This window comes from Narcine bancroftii, chromosome 12 (assembly GCF_036971445.1).
Source record: "Narcine bancroftii isolate sNarBan1 chromosome 12, sNarBan1.hap1, whole genome shotgun sequence".
NCBI lineage: Eukaryota > Metazoa > Chordata > Chondrichthyes > Torpediniformes > Narcinidae > Narcine > Narcine bancroftii.
The window spans coordinates 89,614,648-89,629,578 of record NC_091480.1 but is presented as its reverse complement, the minus strand read 5'-3'; positions in this window follow the sequence as shown (position 1 = coordinate 89,629,578).

Below are 14,931 nucleotides of genomic sequence, written 5' to 3'. Positions count from 1 at the left end.
ATGTCCGAAACATTGGTTATGTATGTTTCTTTATATTTGATATACAAAGTACATTGTTTGACCTATCGAGTTTCTCCAGCATTGCTTTTGTTTCAACCACCGTCTCCAGACTTTGGTGTTTTACTGGTGAGTTCAATATAAGTATGTTCAAAAATGTACATTGGATTATATTGGTCAGTCCTAGAAGTTCATCTGATTGAATAGAATACATCGGGAAGCAGGTTTGGATAGTATAGAGTGGGTAATTGGTGTCCGGTGTGTTGGAACAGTGCTCAGTTAAAGTCTAAGATATTAGTGTGTTAAAATAGTGTACAATAGTGTCAAAGCAGAGTGGAGTTTGTTCAAATAGTGTACAGTGGGTGGTCTGGAATTAGTTCTTGGAAAAGTGCCCGGTGGGTGGTCTGTTAGTGTATTGGAATAGTGTGCGGTAGTGTGGAGTATTGGATATCAATGTTATTGTGTGGCATGGAGTGAATGTTAAATATTATTTTCATGGAATAGTATGCAATGGGGTGGACTTCTTGAATAAATGGTAGAAATTGATATTTAACTCACAAACCTTTAAAACGTACACCTACATTTTGTTTTCTTCTGCAGTGTTAGGCTGTCTTTTTAAAATAATTTAACGCAGTAAAGCATTCACTAAAAAAAAGTTTGAATTTGGGAGAGGACAGACACTTTTCTTCCTGTCTGTGGTCTTGAGTGGCCAGAACCTTTATCTGACCTGCATTTTCTGATTGCAGTTTAGATCTTGCAATCGGGAGAAATACATGGCAAGTCTGGCCTGAAGTTCACATACAGTGTACAGGAAGTTATTAACTTCACAAGATCAAAGTAGCTGGGGAGGGTAAACATCTTATACTGTAACAACTTCCTGAGGCACAACAACATCCTTTGCAGAGTTTCTCTGAAGAACACACATTGCTACCACATGAGACGCACACTGAACATTACATGATGAGATGCTCAATAAGCCTTGGATGTGGAAAGTTCTATTTCTTCTTCAAGAATGATTGAAGTATTTGCAATGCCTTGAGTTAAATTCCTGCTCTGTCCCTGCTTCGTACTGACTTTGCACACACAGTAATCAGATTAATGGTTCAGATTTACAAGTTTCCATGTGAGCCTATTAAAAAGCAGGGACTCAGTTTTAACTTATGTCACAGGAACTATTAAGGTATTTATGAGCAATGTAGTTTCCATGTAAAAATGTAGTAAAGCAGAACAATTGGTAGCAAAATGGCACACAGAGAGAAGATATTACACCAGCAGTGGTGTGTTACAGGATTTACTGTCAGGTCACTCGTCTGAGTGCTACTGGTACCATGTAACCCAGTACTACCTGTCATGTGGTCAGGTGGTCAGAGACTAAACTGGCTTGCCTGGTATGGAGGGTGGCTAGACACCCTGCAGGATTAAAAAAAAACCAAGACCAGTCAAAGGGCGGGCGAACCCTCATGTAGGGGCAATGGCCATCGAGCAAACTTGTGCCGTGAAGCGCGGAAAGGGCATCCCTTGCATGGAAGCTTGGTCTAGCCATTCACTGCAACAGAACTTCCCCCAGCCGTCTTGGACCTCACCCCGCCGCTGAATCAGGGAGAGGATGTCGAGAGGGTGGGTCAGAACCTGTGCAACCCCCACTCACTCATGCACACGAGGAGGGGGGGGGGGATCCTCATATCAAACCCTACAAACTGACTGAAAGGAGCCATCATCTTCTGGATAGCCAGAAGAAGACAGGATTTATTTCATGTGCAATTATTATCAGACTTCCTCGTTGCTACCAGTGAAATATATAATAATTTCGGTGGTGTCTGCAAAAATAAGTTTGATGTATATGTAAGTTTGTTTAACCCTCTTGATGACAGGGTAACATTATTGTGTCATTTGCTGGTGCCGCTTTGCTTTGTTTTTTTTTAAATATAGACACTTCTGCCCTCCTGGCCACAAGCCCGTGCTCCCCAAATACACCAATTAAAGTGAAAACCCCATACATTTTGTAGGGTGGAAAGAAACTGGGGCACTCAGAGGAAACCAATGCAGACACGGGGAGAACATGCAAACCTTTTACAGAGAACACAGGATTCGAACCCGGATCGCTGGTGCTGTAATAGTGTCGTGCTAATTGCTATGTTAGCTATGCTGCCCTCTACACTAACTATGTCACTTTACTCTTCCGTGAAAGTATAAATAAGTTCTTAACTTCCTTCTCCGAAATGGGGGGGGCGGGGGTGCGGGGGAAGCTGGAAGATTTCTAATTCAATGTATTTAATGAACTCTATGTAGCCGTGAGCAATATGTGTTGTGGAGTCAATAAATTTGAATGATTGCAAGAATGTTCATAGACAATTCTCTTGAAATTCATCAGATGGACTAAATGGACTTCAGAATTACATCAGCGGATGAGATTTAACTTAAATGAATTATGGAGTCACTGGCATAACTCGAATGTGCTTTTATTGCTACTGACTGAAAATAAAATTCTCAGCAACAATTCCTTTAATAGTCACAGCATATATGTTTCCCAGGGACTTGAGGTATTTTTTTTAGGCATGTTATTATTGATATAAACTGGTAAGATATGATTAGTAAGAATAGAAAGTTGGTAATTGCTACATGGATTCTATCTGGATCCCCATTCAAATCTGTCTGGGCGATCAAATGAAATCCACCTTGTTAACATTACCTCAGCCCATTCTCTGCTGAACAGCACATCCTTATCTTTACTCACCTCCTCCGGACCCACTTATTCCAGTTTTTTTTTTCATTTGCTCTCTGCGCTTGGTAATATTCACTCAGTGCAGAGCTCTGCTTTCTGTATCCTTTCCCACTCAAGTTCTCCTTTACTGCTACTGTTATCCCCGATTTTGATTTAAAATTCTCACCTTTGTATTTTAATTCCTTTATGGCCTCATCCCTTTGTATCTCGAGGCACTTTCAGGTGGCCAAAATATCCCAACGTAAAGCCGCCTATTCTATCCCAATGTGGCTGTCGGGTGGCCACCTGAAAGTGGAGAATCCGGCCAGGAGAGCACTGACGTAACCCTCCTCCTGGAGGTATATTCTTCGGCACAGAGAATGCCCTCCTTGCTCTTGAAAGCATCAGTGGGACTACGGCTGCAGTCCACAGGAGCCGGCATTCGCTCGGACGCGGCTCTCCTTCAGCCAGCACGTTCAGGTGACAGAAAGGCATCTTCTCCGTGGCCAGCTGCACACCCCCAGCTGCGTCTGCCAGCGCATTATCTGTGTCCGAGCACCTGAAAGCGGCTTCTGTTTTGTTGCAGTGGATCTGTTCAGATCCAGTTACTCCATTACTTTCATCCAAGCCCCCTTTTCCTTCCATTTTAGCATCCATGCCTTCAACTTTAAACAGTTCTTTGAAATTCTCCATCACCATCCGATTTATGCTCTTTGACAAAGTCCTTCATGCCATGATGCCCTATACCTCTCTGAAACATCTTGGGATATTTTAGCACTTTATGAATGTTACACAATATAAATTGGAGTGTTTACTGTTGGTCCTTTGGTATAATACCATCTCAAAATGCTCACTGGACTGTACTTTTGAGATTTATGACTGTGCATTTCTGGATCCATAACTGACTGACACAAAAAGTATCAGCCAACTCCCCTCCCCTCAACCCCAAACATTGTTTGACATTCTCAATTAAACAGAATAACCTGTAAACATTTTATGTGGTAATAATGGATTAACATTTTTATTCAAATGTCTACTTCTTGTACTTGTGGTCGTAGGGTTCCAAGAAAGATGACAGGGCGACCAGGAATAATTCATACTCTATTTTCAAGTTATACCAAGGCCGACACAAGTAGCAAACCTGTTAGCGCACCACTGACCTGGATTCAAATCCAGCACTGTCTGTAAGGAGTATGTATGTTCTCCCGGCACTTGTTTCCTCCCACCCCTCAACACATACCAGGGTTATGTGGCTCATGGGCTGGAAGGGCTTGTTACTGTGCTTTATGACTAAATTTTAAAAAAAATTAAAAATTAAAATAAAGAGATCACCTTGTATTAGGATAACCAGGAGCAAACCAACCTGAGAAGCATTGCAACAGCCACCAGTTCTACTGGACAGCAGCTTACTTGTATATATTTTGGAGTAGCTTAAAGAATCATTGAATTGAGGCCAGGGATAAAATAGAACAAAAATAATGCAGCTAATTTGCACACAGCAAGCGGATACAACGAGATAACAACTAGATACCTGTTTCAACATGCTGACTTTGGGATGTTGGCCTTCATGTTGATGCATTCAGGAAGAAGGCTCGCTAGTGGCTGTACATTGTCAGTGGTTTGAGGAGATTTGGCATGTCACCAAAGACTCTTGAAAATCTCTACAGGTGTACTGTGGAGAGGGTTGTATGGGGTGTCTGGGGAGGGGTAACACCTCTGGTGGGGGTAGGGGGCCTGCCTTTTCGGGCAGCTCATCCACCTTTAGTCCCCACCTGATGCTCAGCTCTTACCTGTGGCTCCAAGTAGCTGTAGCATGCGGAATGGCTACATCACGCAGTAGATGGGCTAAACCACGTGAGGGTAGCCGATGGGTCCTCAACCATCAGTGAGGTAGGGGATCTGTCAATCCCTGCTTGTGAAGTCTGGCCTCGGCAGATTGAGCGGAAGAGACCAATTAATGGACCAACGATCAAGAAGGCAGGCCCAGCAGGCATTGTAGAGTGTTAAGAGCATGACAAAATACTTAGACGTCCTGGTCATTCACTGCAGCAAGAGAGTTCTCCAGCTGTAATAGTTGTCCGTGCCACTGGATCAAGGTCCTTCCTGCTGAGGGGCTGGGATCACCCTGTGCAATGGCTGTTCCACCTAAAGCTCCATCCCGCACAGGTTTATGTATTTATTAACGTGCCTTCTTCGAACCGAAGAACTACCAACCCAACACTGTGGAGAGCATTCTGATCAGTTGCATCACTGACTGGTATAGAGGATCCAATACACAGGACAGGAAATGGCTACGGAGTTGTGAACTCAGCCAGCACTTCTTGGGCAATAGTCTTCACTCCATTAATGACATTTACAAGAGGTGGTGTCTTAAAGCAGCCTCTATCATCAAGGACCTTTACAACCCAGGCCATGTCCTCTTCTCACTGCTGCCATTAGGACGAACACCCAAAGTTACAAAATCAGCTTCTTTCCTTCCCTCATCATATTTCTGAATGGAGAAAGAAACACAGACACTTCATCACTTTTTTCTCTTCTTTTGTACAAATTCATTGTTTTTGAAATAGTGTTTTTACGGAAATGTAATTTATAGAAATTATGCACCTGTAATGCATAGTTCCTTTGCCACAAAACAGCACAACCTGATTTTGATTCTGATGTATTCGGAAGGATAATAGACATGAGATTATTTTTGCACTCATTTGAGAGAGGTGACAGAGCCTATATTAATTGTCAAAAGATAACACATCCAACACGAGAGCATTACCTCTTGCCATGCCAAATGTCAGCTTGAAGCTTTTGCTCTCACTTGGTCATTCTTCCTATTTCTCTGGGGCTTGAATTCATCGAAGTCTGACCCAGAAGCAATAGGGGTTCAAAGTAAGCATAGCAGTGAGCATGACGCTATTACATTGCCAGCAACCCGGGTTCAAATCAGGCGCTGTCTGTGAGTAGTTTGTATATTCTCCTTGTAATTGCATAAGTTTCCTCTGGTTGCTGCGGTTTCCTCCCACCCTCCAAAAAAAAAATGTACAGAGATGATCGTGTGATTGAGCAGCACAGATATAAATTGGATTCTACCGTATTGTAAATAAAAAATATATATAATTAAAAAGACTAAGTGGCGGCACAGTTAGTGCAGTATTTATTGCACTGCTGTTGCACTGCCAGCAATGTGGGTTGAATCCGGCGCTGTCTGCGTGTTTCCTCCGCGTGCTCCAATTTTCTCCCACCCTTTAAAGCATACAGGGGGTTGTAGGTCAACCAGGTGTATTTGGGCGGCAAGGCCTCGTGGGCCGAAAGGGCCTTTTTACCATCCTGTATGCCTAAATTTAACATTTAAAAAAAACTAAATTTACATTTAACATTTAAATATTTGACATTGTAGGTATGCAGTAAACCTTGGCCTGCTTGTCTTCATCAATGTGGATTGGGTACTGTAAGGTAAAACATCATGAGATGGGAATGTGTAAGGAGTTACCCTGTGCAGGGCTGTAACAAGAAGGGGAGGTGTCCTTGTACTCCTGTTAGGTAAAACATCATGAGATGGGAATGTGTAAGGAGTTACCCTGTACAGGGCTGTAACAAGATGTGAATGCATCCTTGTACTTACAAGATAAGAGAGACATTGATGGATTGAGAGGCAGGAAGCTAGCAGGGAAAGGATAGCAACAGTTTTAGTCATTGGACAAGTAATGATATGATGATGTTCTAAGCATGTATCCAAGGGTATAAAAAATCACCATTTTGCTGATAACGGCAGAATGCATTCTCCGACTAACATTGTTAGTCGCAAGTGTTACAATCCGGTAATAAAGAACAAAGAACCCTGATTTCGACTCAGTCTGGTGTTTGTCTCACTCATTCATGAACAAAGCAGACCTAACAGTACGTGGGATGTCATGGTACAAGGCATTGGTGAGACCACACTTGGAGTGTTGTGTGCTGTTTAGACTTGCCCAGCTGTAGGAAAGATGTAAAGAAAAAAAACTTCTTGTCTCTGTCCTGGCCCTTTTGCCAATTCTCTTGAAAACGTAAACTCTCATTTCAATCTTTTCTGCCAAGGAAACAATTTCATCCTGCCTATTCTATTAAAATTATTTGAGCATTTTGAATATTTCTGTAAAATCTTATGTCATGAATTTGATTGCAATGGGACAGTTCTCAGTATGATGTCAAATAGTTCCAAGAGCTTGCAAAGAATGTCACTTGGCTTAACAGCCTGGTGTATCCATTACAGTAATGGCACCAGTTGGGAGGTAGTGGATTGGTCATCAACTTTAAAATATGTGAACAAAATGTAACACTCAGTTGGTAATAATGTAGGACTAGCATTAATGTTCATCTGAATCTAATATCACTGATCACTCATGATATTCCATGACTGTAAATTTTCAGTGAAAGTTTTACCATCTGATCACTGTTCAATGCATTTGTTTAGGATTCATTTCATGTTTTGTGATCAGCTGTTCACAACTTTACCTTATAGTTACTTGCATTAGAAAATCTAAATGGGAGTCTTGTCTGTTTACTGCTGCAAACATGGAACTTAAATTAAGTTTAATGTCTAGGTTTACCTTAAACTTCTGAGCAATTGTAAGTCATCGTTCTCTAAAAATATACTGTGAGTGGACAGTCTGGCTGCAAAATTCTATTTGTGTTTGTGGAATTACTTGGTTAATTTCACCCTAACCTCAACTCCCAAGAGTGAACACAATGCAACATTTATCAGAAAATATTATGAAAGCTACTGAAATACTCTCAGCAATTTTGCAACCCATTTATCCCTGCCCCTAGGCAACAGGAGAAAAGAACAAATGAAAATGTCTCAAATTAGTATTTTTCTCTTTTTTCTTTAAAATAACACACCTCTCTCTTCTTGCTTTTATCTTTAATCCCATCATTTTCTACAAACGAAACAACTTATTTCTACAGCGCCTTTAACATGATGCTCTTTGACAAGCTTCATGGAAAGATTAGCAAACAAAATTTGGAACCGTGATAAAGATGAGGAATGTTGTTGAAGAGAGCTGCAAGGATAAAGAAAGGAGAGACTTGAAGTCCAGAATTTATATTCTCATCTTACTCTTCCATTTCTACCCCCATCTCTCTGCATTCTCCTCTGACTGGGAAGTCACTTTGAAGTCTCATTACTGCTGGTTGGATATTAAACTGTGAGATGTACAGCGTTCAATTTAATCATCAAGCCGTTGTGGGGGGGGGGGGGGGGGGAGAAACAATGTGGGTTGAACCTGGCGCTGTCTGCATGTTCCCTCCGCGTGCTTCAGTTTTCTCCCACCCTTCAAAGCATACAGGGGGTTGTTGGTCAACTACTAACTTTTCGTAATATTTTAAAATAACTTGAATTAATTGTATCTCCTTTGGACTGCCTTGGGTGAAATAAGTCCTGAGAGGGGACTGAATCTGGCATTTTGACCAAAGCCACCAATGGTCTGACTTGCATTGCATTACTGGTGATCTCTGAAAATATAGTGTGGTACTTGATATAGCCATTTGATTTCTGCTATTGACCATGAAAGTAATTCTTCTAATATGTTATTCATAACGTTTTAATGTTAAATTGTTACTAAATTCCACAAATGTAATATTTGCTCAAAGATTTTTTTCTATTTTCAGATTAAACCATTACTTTGATTCAGTGTTGGTATGAATTACTTCAAAAGATTAGAAGAACTCCCAGTGATTTATTAGACTGTAAAGGTTGAGTTAGTGATAAGAATGGTTACCATTAATAGTATTTACATTGGAGAGAAGCAGATGGATTGCTTAAGGAATTATAATAATGTGAATGGAGGGTCTGTGAAACATTGGAAATTAAGAATACAAAGGAGGATTGATCACTGAAAGCCTTCAGAAGCTTGAAGCTCAACTTATGACTAGAACTTGTGGTAAAAATGTCAAGAGAATCAGTAGTTGCTGTGAGTCAGGACTCACCTAGGCAACAATTTCTCGTGATCTCCTGTGCCTTGGTGGATGTGGGATTTAAGAAGTTGGTACGTGGGCTCCCTGCCTTTCCACCAGCCTCACTGCTCCGTTCATTGGAAAGAAATAAAAATCACCATGTCTGTGCAGAGTGATGTGAAGTTGGGATATTTATCCATCAAGCATGCTGGAAGAGTCAAGGGCTTGCTCACTTGGGTTAATGGCTTGATGTGCCTTAATTGCAATCTCGCTGGCTCTAAAATTTATATTTTATAATTACAAGTCTCAATGCTTCATATTTTAATTTATTTATTAAAATATTTGTTTTTGTTCTTTTTGGTTCACTTCCTTCATTCGCCTTTTTAACCTTTTCTTCATTTTGCTTTCTGTTCATTTTGTTTATATTTGAATATTCTAATAAATTTCCTATTTTAGACTTGATAATTCTTTCTTTTTAAAATATTTGTGTTGAGTTTAACCTATAAATTCTACATAGGTCTTTAAAAAAAAAGTCAGGTCGTATACATATTGATTGAAATAAGTAAAACTACATTAGACAATCCCTTGATCTAAACAAAGGGCAAGTTCTGTCTAATTTAATTATATGATCTATGACAATCATATTTAAACCCATATTTAACAATCTTAAAAAAAAGAAAAAAAAACAAAAAACTTAAAATGAAATCTAATCTACCCCCTCCCTCTAATCAAGGTTACCTTGTAGAAAAATGTGTTAAGATATGGATTGAATAGCGACCTTCAGAAACTAGACAGAGAATCTCCGGTGCATTCCAAACTTATTAAATCTTCCAATCACGATAATGTTCTATGAATGGGCCCCACATCTTTTCAAATTGAAGCTTTCTATCTTTAAATAGGACATTATAAATCTTTCATTTTGTTACTGGTTTCCTTAATCACAGATGTCCGAGCATCCCCCACAGAGAACACCACGCTATATTGTCTCTCTAACTATGGCAAATTGTAGCACGCAAGCCCACAGACCTTCTGTGGGCTAGTCATGTTCTTCTTGGTCAATGATCTTGCTTCCACTCCAGTTCTGTGGACTTTCAGATGGTTGATGTATCCACACGTGGACAGGAGTTGCATGCCAGGGAAAGTGCAGATGAGTGGGTATTTTGGAAGGTGATGTGCTCTGGCAGCCATATATGATTTAACCTTGGATCCAATACTCTCTTGAATCTGTTGTTAGTCATGGATGAGTCACTTTTCCCTTTTTGCAATTGATGGGAATGTAGAACAGTTATGGTTCCCATAATCATTATTACCAACTCACTATCTTTGCAGTTGACTTTGTTTGGATTCATTACCCTAATTCTGGATTGAACTACTTCTCCTTTCATTCTCATGAAGAATTCTTTCATATTACCCAGCTCTGTTCCAACAGAATTTATCAACGAAAACAATTTTAAAGCATACGATTGGTAGAAAAGTGTTCTAAATCAACTTTAATTGCATTGATTCTTGAGATATTATTTTCAGAAATCTTTCTTCTTTCTTTGGCTTGGCTTCGCGGACGAAGATTTATGGAGGGGGTAAAAAGTCCACGTCAGCTGCAGGCTCGTTTGTGGCTGACCAGTCCGATGCGGGACAGGCAGACACGATTGCAGCGGTTGCAAGGGAAAATTGGTTGGTTGGGGTTGGGTGTTGGGTTTTTCCTCCTTTGCCTTTTGTCAGTGAGGTGGGCTCTGCGGTCTTCTTCAAAGGAGGCTGCTGCCCGCCAAACTGTGAGGCGCCAAGATGCACGGTTTGAGGCGTTATCAGCCCACTGGCGGTGGTCAATGTGGCAGGCACCAAGAGATTTCTTTAGGCAGTCCTTGTACCTTTTCTTTGGTGCACCTCTGTCACGGTGGCCAGTGGAGAGCTCGCCATATAATACGATCTTGGGAAGGCGATGGTCCTCCATTCTGGAGACGTGACCCATCCAGCGCAGCTGGATCTTCAGCAGCGTGGACTCGATGCTGTCGACCTCTGCCATCTCGAGTACCTCGACGTTAGGGGTGTGAGCGCTCACATTTTCAGAAATATATGATGACCAAAAAACATAGAAAATAATTCTCGAAGTTAATGCAATGTTGAGTGCAACTTGCAAATGGACGCCATATTATTTCCAAAGGAAAGCCTATGTAAAACATATTTATCACAACTTACTCAAAGTTATGAATAAATGATTACATGACTAGATAACTATTTATCACCCAAAAAAATCAGTGTAATGGCTTAGCAACAATAGATATTTTGCAATCATAATCTTTAGCAGTTCTCATCAAAACTACTTTTAAACCAAAGTCTGCTGACCTTATGTAATATACTTTGATTTAATCTGTTCAAAAGATTTTTTTAATTTTTGCTGGTTTGCTGAATTTAAGTATGAAGTTGAAAAAATATCGACTGGAGCCCGAAAGTGAAAGATGGTATCATGGAAAACAACCTTGCTTCATAATGTGCTTTGAACATTATGTACAATGTGTGTCCACGCTTATGAGTCCACGCTTATGAAGATCCAGCTGCGCTGGATGGGTCACGTCTCCAGAATGGAGGACCATCGCCTTCCCAAGATCGTATTATATGGCGAGCTCTCCACTGGCCACCGTGAGAAAAAGAAAAGGTACAAGGACTGCCTAAAGAAATCTCTTGGTGCCTGCCACATTGACCACCGCCAGTGGGCTGATAACGCCTCAAACCGTGCATCTTGGCGCCTCACAGTTTGGCGGGCAGCAACCTCCTTTGAAGAAGACCGCAGAGCCCACCTCACTGACAAAAGGCAAAGGAGGAAAAACCCAACACCCAACCCCAACCAACCAATTTTCCCTTGCAACCGCTGCAATCGTGTCTGCCTGTCCCGCATCGGACTTGTCAGCCACAAACGAGCCTGCAGCTGACGTGGACTTTTTACCCCCTCCATAAATCTTCGTCCGCGAAGCCAAGCCAAAGAAAAGACAATGTGTGTGTGTATATATATATATATATATATATATATAAAAGTCCCCAAATGAAAATCAGCAACAAATTACAGCTAACAAAAATTGAAGTATACCTTTGCTCAACTCCCCACTTTTCATAATTTATTTGGCACAAGGCTATTTTGGTATTGAGCCGAATAGCCTGCATTCACTATTGTTTCTGCACCAAAGAATTAATTGATAGTCATAAATTTGGGAGTCTATAGATTTAATCTGTGATAAAGGTCCATGCAGATGGTCCCAGTTTTCACTTTGTTAAAGTTGGCTTTGAGAAAATTTTAAATTCGGACTTTCTGAACACTCTAAGCAATGAGGTTGGAGGCTGTTCGGTGCATAAATATCCATCTGCATTACATACGATTATCTTGAAGTTCATACCATGTCACAAACTGTTGTAATGACTGCATGCTCTGCTCAGTGGATGGAATTTGGTTCCACTAACTTTATATCATCATCTGCTCTCAACAGTTTATTTCCTTTTTTCCTTTCTTTTACTGTATTTCAATCATTATTCTATCATTTGTTTACAACTTGGTTTTGTATCACTGGCTTAATTTTTAATTTAAAAAAAAATGTTGAAGTACAGCACAGTAACAGGCCATTTTGGCCCATGATTCCCAGCTGCCTAAAAGTGACTTAATTTAATTCTTTACTTTAACATATACCCCCCCCCCCGGAACAGTGGGAGGAAGCTGTAGCCCCCAGGGAAAACCCACGCAGAAATGGGGAGAACGTACAAACTCTTTACAGACAGCGCAGGATTCGAAACTCTGTCCTCATTGCTGGTAAGGGTTGTGCTAACTGCTGTGCCCACCGTGCCACCCTTGCAATTATAGTATGCCTTTACTGCATAATTAAAACTATTCCAAGTTCTTCGTGAGTGCATGCTTAAAAATAATGCAGGGAAGGAAATTATGGCATAAGGAATGGTGACCAAATATCTAAATGGCCACCCCTTAGAAGGCTGAATGAAGCCAGGTATTAGGGGAACGTGCAGTATGATTCTTGGTCAGTGGCTATCTTGGGTTTACTGACACTTCCTCCTGTAGGTAAGTGATGACGCCACCAATCACAAATCCGCCAATGCCCTCATCAACAGGCATGGCAATACTTCCTGCTATTCTTCCCTTTCCATGCCCAATGTGCCTATACATCTTATTGTTTCACCATGTCAACCAAAGGCAGAAGCACTAACGTCCTGGGAATAATGCCAGGTTATCTTCTGTGTTGTGGTCGTATCTTCGTGAAAATATCTGGCATAAGACCCAGCTTTGGAGAGCAGACAGCCACAACAAGGAAGATCATCCTGAGAAAACTTTTCTTTTGGTATTTCATTTCCATCAACTAATACGAATGACATTCTTGTACTTTTTTTTAATAATTAACTGCCATATAAACCCCATCTATGACAGATGCCATTCTGAGGTGGCTTTCCTAAGGCACATGTTTTGGTCCTGCTCTTATTGGAAAAATATTTTTGATAATATTTCGGCAGTTTTGCTCATTGACCTACAACCTCATCCCTTCACTGCACTTTTTTGGATGACTTCATCTGTTACTTCAAAAGCCATGGGACTTAAATGGAAAGATCCTAAACCACCTACCACCTTTCAATGGTTTTCCCCAAACTACTGCATGTTTAAAATTAGAAAAAAATCAAAAGTGGTACTATTGATCCTTTGGTTAAATTTGAAGAAACATGGGTCTCCATTTATTCAACATTTTCATATGATCTAAGTCGATCCTTTCTGAATCCTCATCATTTTTATTTGAGTGTAGAGGAGCGGAGTTAACGACAAAATAATTGTTTAACCGGTGAAATATGGTAGCCCAACTTTTGTTTTCTCTTTACTTTTGTAATAAAATTTGTTTCATTTCTTTTAAGAGGATGGGAAGTCCTGCTTTTTATATGTACCTGGTGTCTGTGTTTGTACATGTTAACAGTTATTAATGCAATCCTGACCTCATTGCATTATTTGTTATGTTTATTAAGCTGAAAGTTAATTTAAAAAAATTGAAAAGAGAGGCACTCTTGTACCTTTAAATGGGAACATGGGATTTAGGCAGATTAAAACACCATGCTTCATATTTTAATCAACCCACAAGTCCTTCTGTATAGCATATGTCCAAATGTTCATTACTACCACATTTACATTTGGCAGGAGAAGGTAAATGGATGCAAATCTATGCTTTGGAATTTCTTCTATTTAGTGGCTGTGTATAATGCCACTAACCAGCTTGTTACTTTATTTCTGCTCGTACTTTTTATAAACGGTCGATTTTTTTTTTTTTCTTTTTTGCGAACTGAGCAGGATAATGATTATTTTTAAATTAAGCCAGAACATTTTTTTTTGAACCGACAATTACAATGCCTGCACAGGTTAATTCCCTGGGAGTCATTAATACTGTTAGCGAATGGTGGTTCCAAAACAAACAAGAAAGAAAAATGAATTTCTACTGTTAAAATAAAGATTGTACCACTTTAGAGAGATTGCTCTTTGACTCTGTCTGCCTACTGATCCCCATACGGTTGCAATCAGTTCAGGGTCAATGCTCTGTAAGAGACTAAATACAGTAGATATGGTGATTTCTCTGTTTCCGTCTGAGGAGGTCCTTGTAACCACAGCTTCTATTGGAATGGGAACCAAAAGACAACTTTAAAAAATGCACAGATAAAAATCTGCCCTCAAAATTACAGTTCATCCTACTTACATCCAACTATTATTGCACAACTTAACTCCTGCAGAACTGATGCCACAGTAGTTACAGGCCTAATGCTGATTTATCATTCTTCTTAGAAACATTGTATTATGCAGGTTAGCAGAGTTGAAACATGAGATTCCCGATTCCTTTATGATCATGTAATAGCACAGAACATGTAATATTACATGAAATTGCATTCTGCCATGCTGTAAGTACAAAAAAAAATTCAAATGCAAGAGGCTGACGTGGGTCTTTAGTGGACTGTGGTATTCATTTCTACCCCTTAGACACACGCAAAAGAAGGGTGCTAATCAGATTGGAAGAGAGTATTAAGTATAGCCACTTCCAAGAGGAGAAAGACTGAAGGGAAAAACTCTACATTCATTCGTCCTGCTGACTAATATAACACGTCGTAGTCTTTGTCAACCTCGGGCACATATGCAATAAAACTTGCAAATAATTTCCATGTCCACTGCAATAGCGGGAATTTCCCAATTGCGAATCATTTCAATTCCTCACCCCATTCCCATGTCGATGTGTCTCTCGGTGGTGTCATGCTCTGCGAGACTGAGACCACCTCTGGGCACCTCCAACTAGATGGCA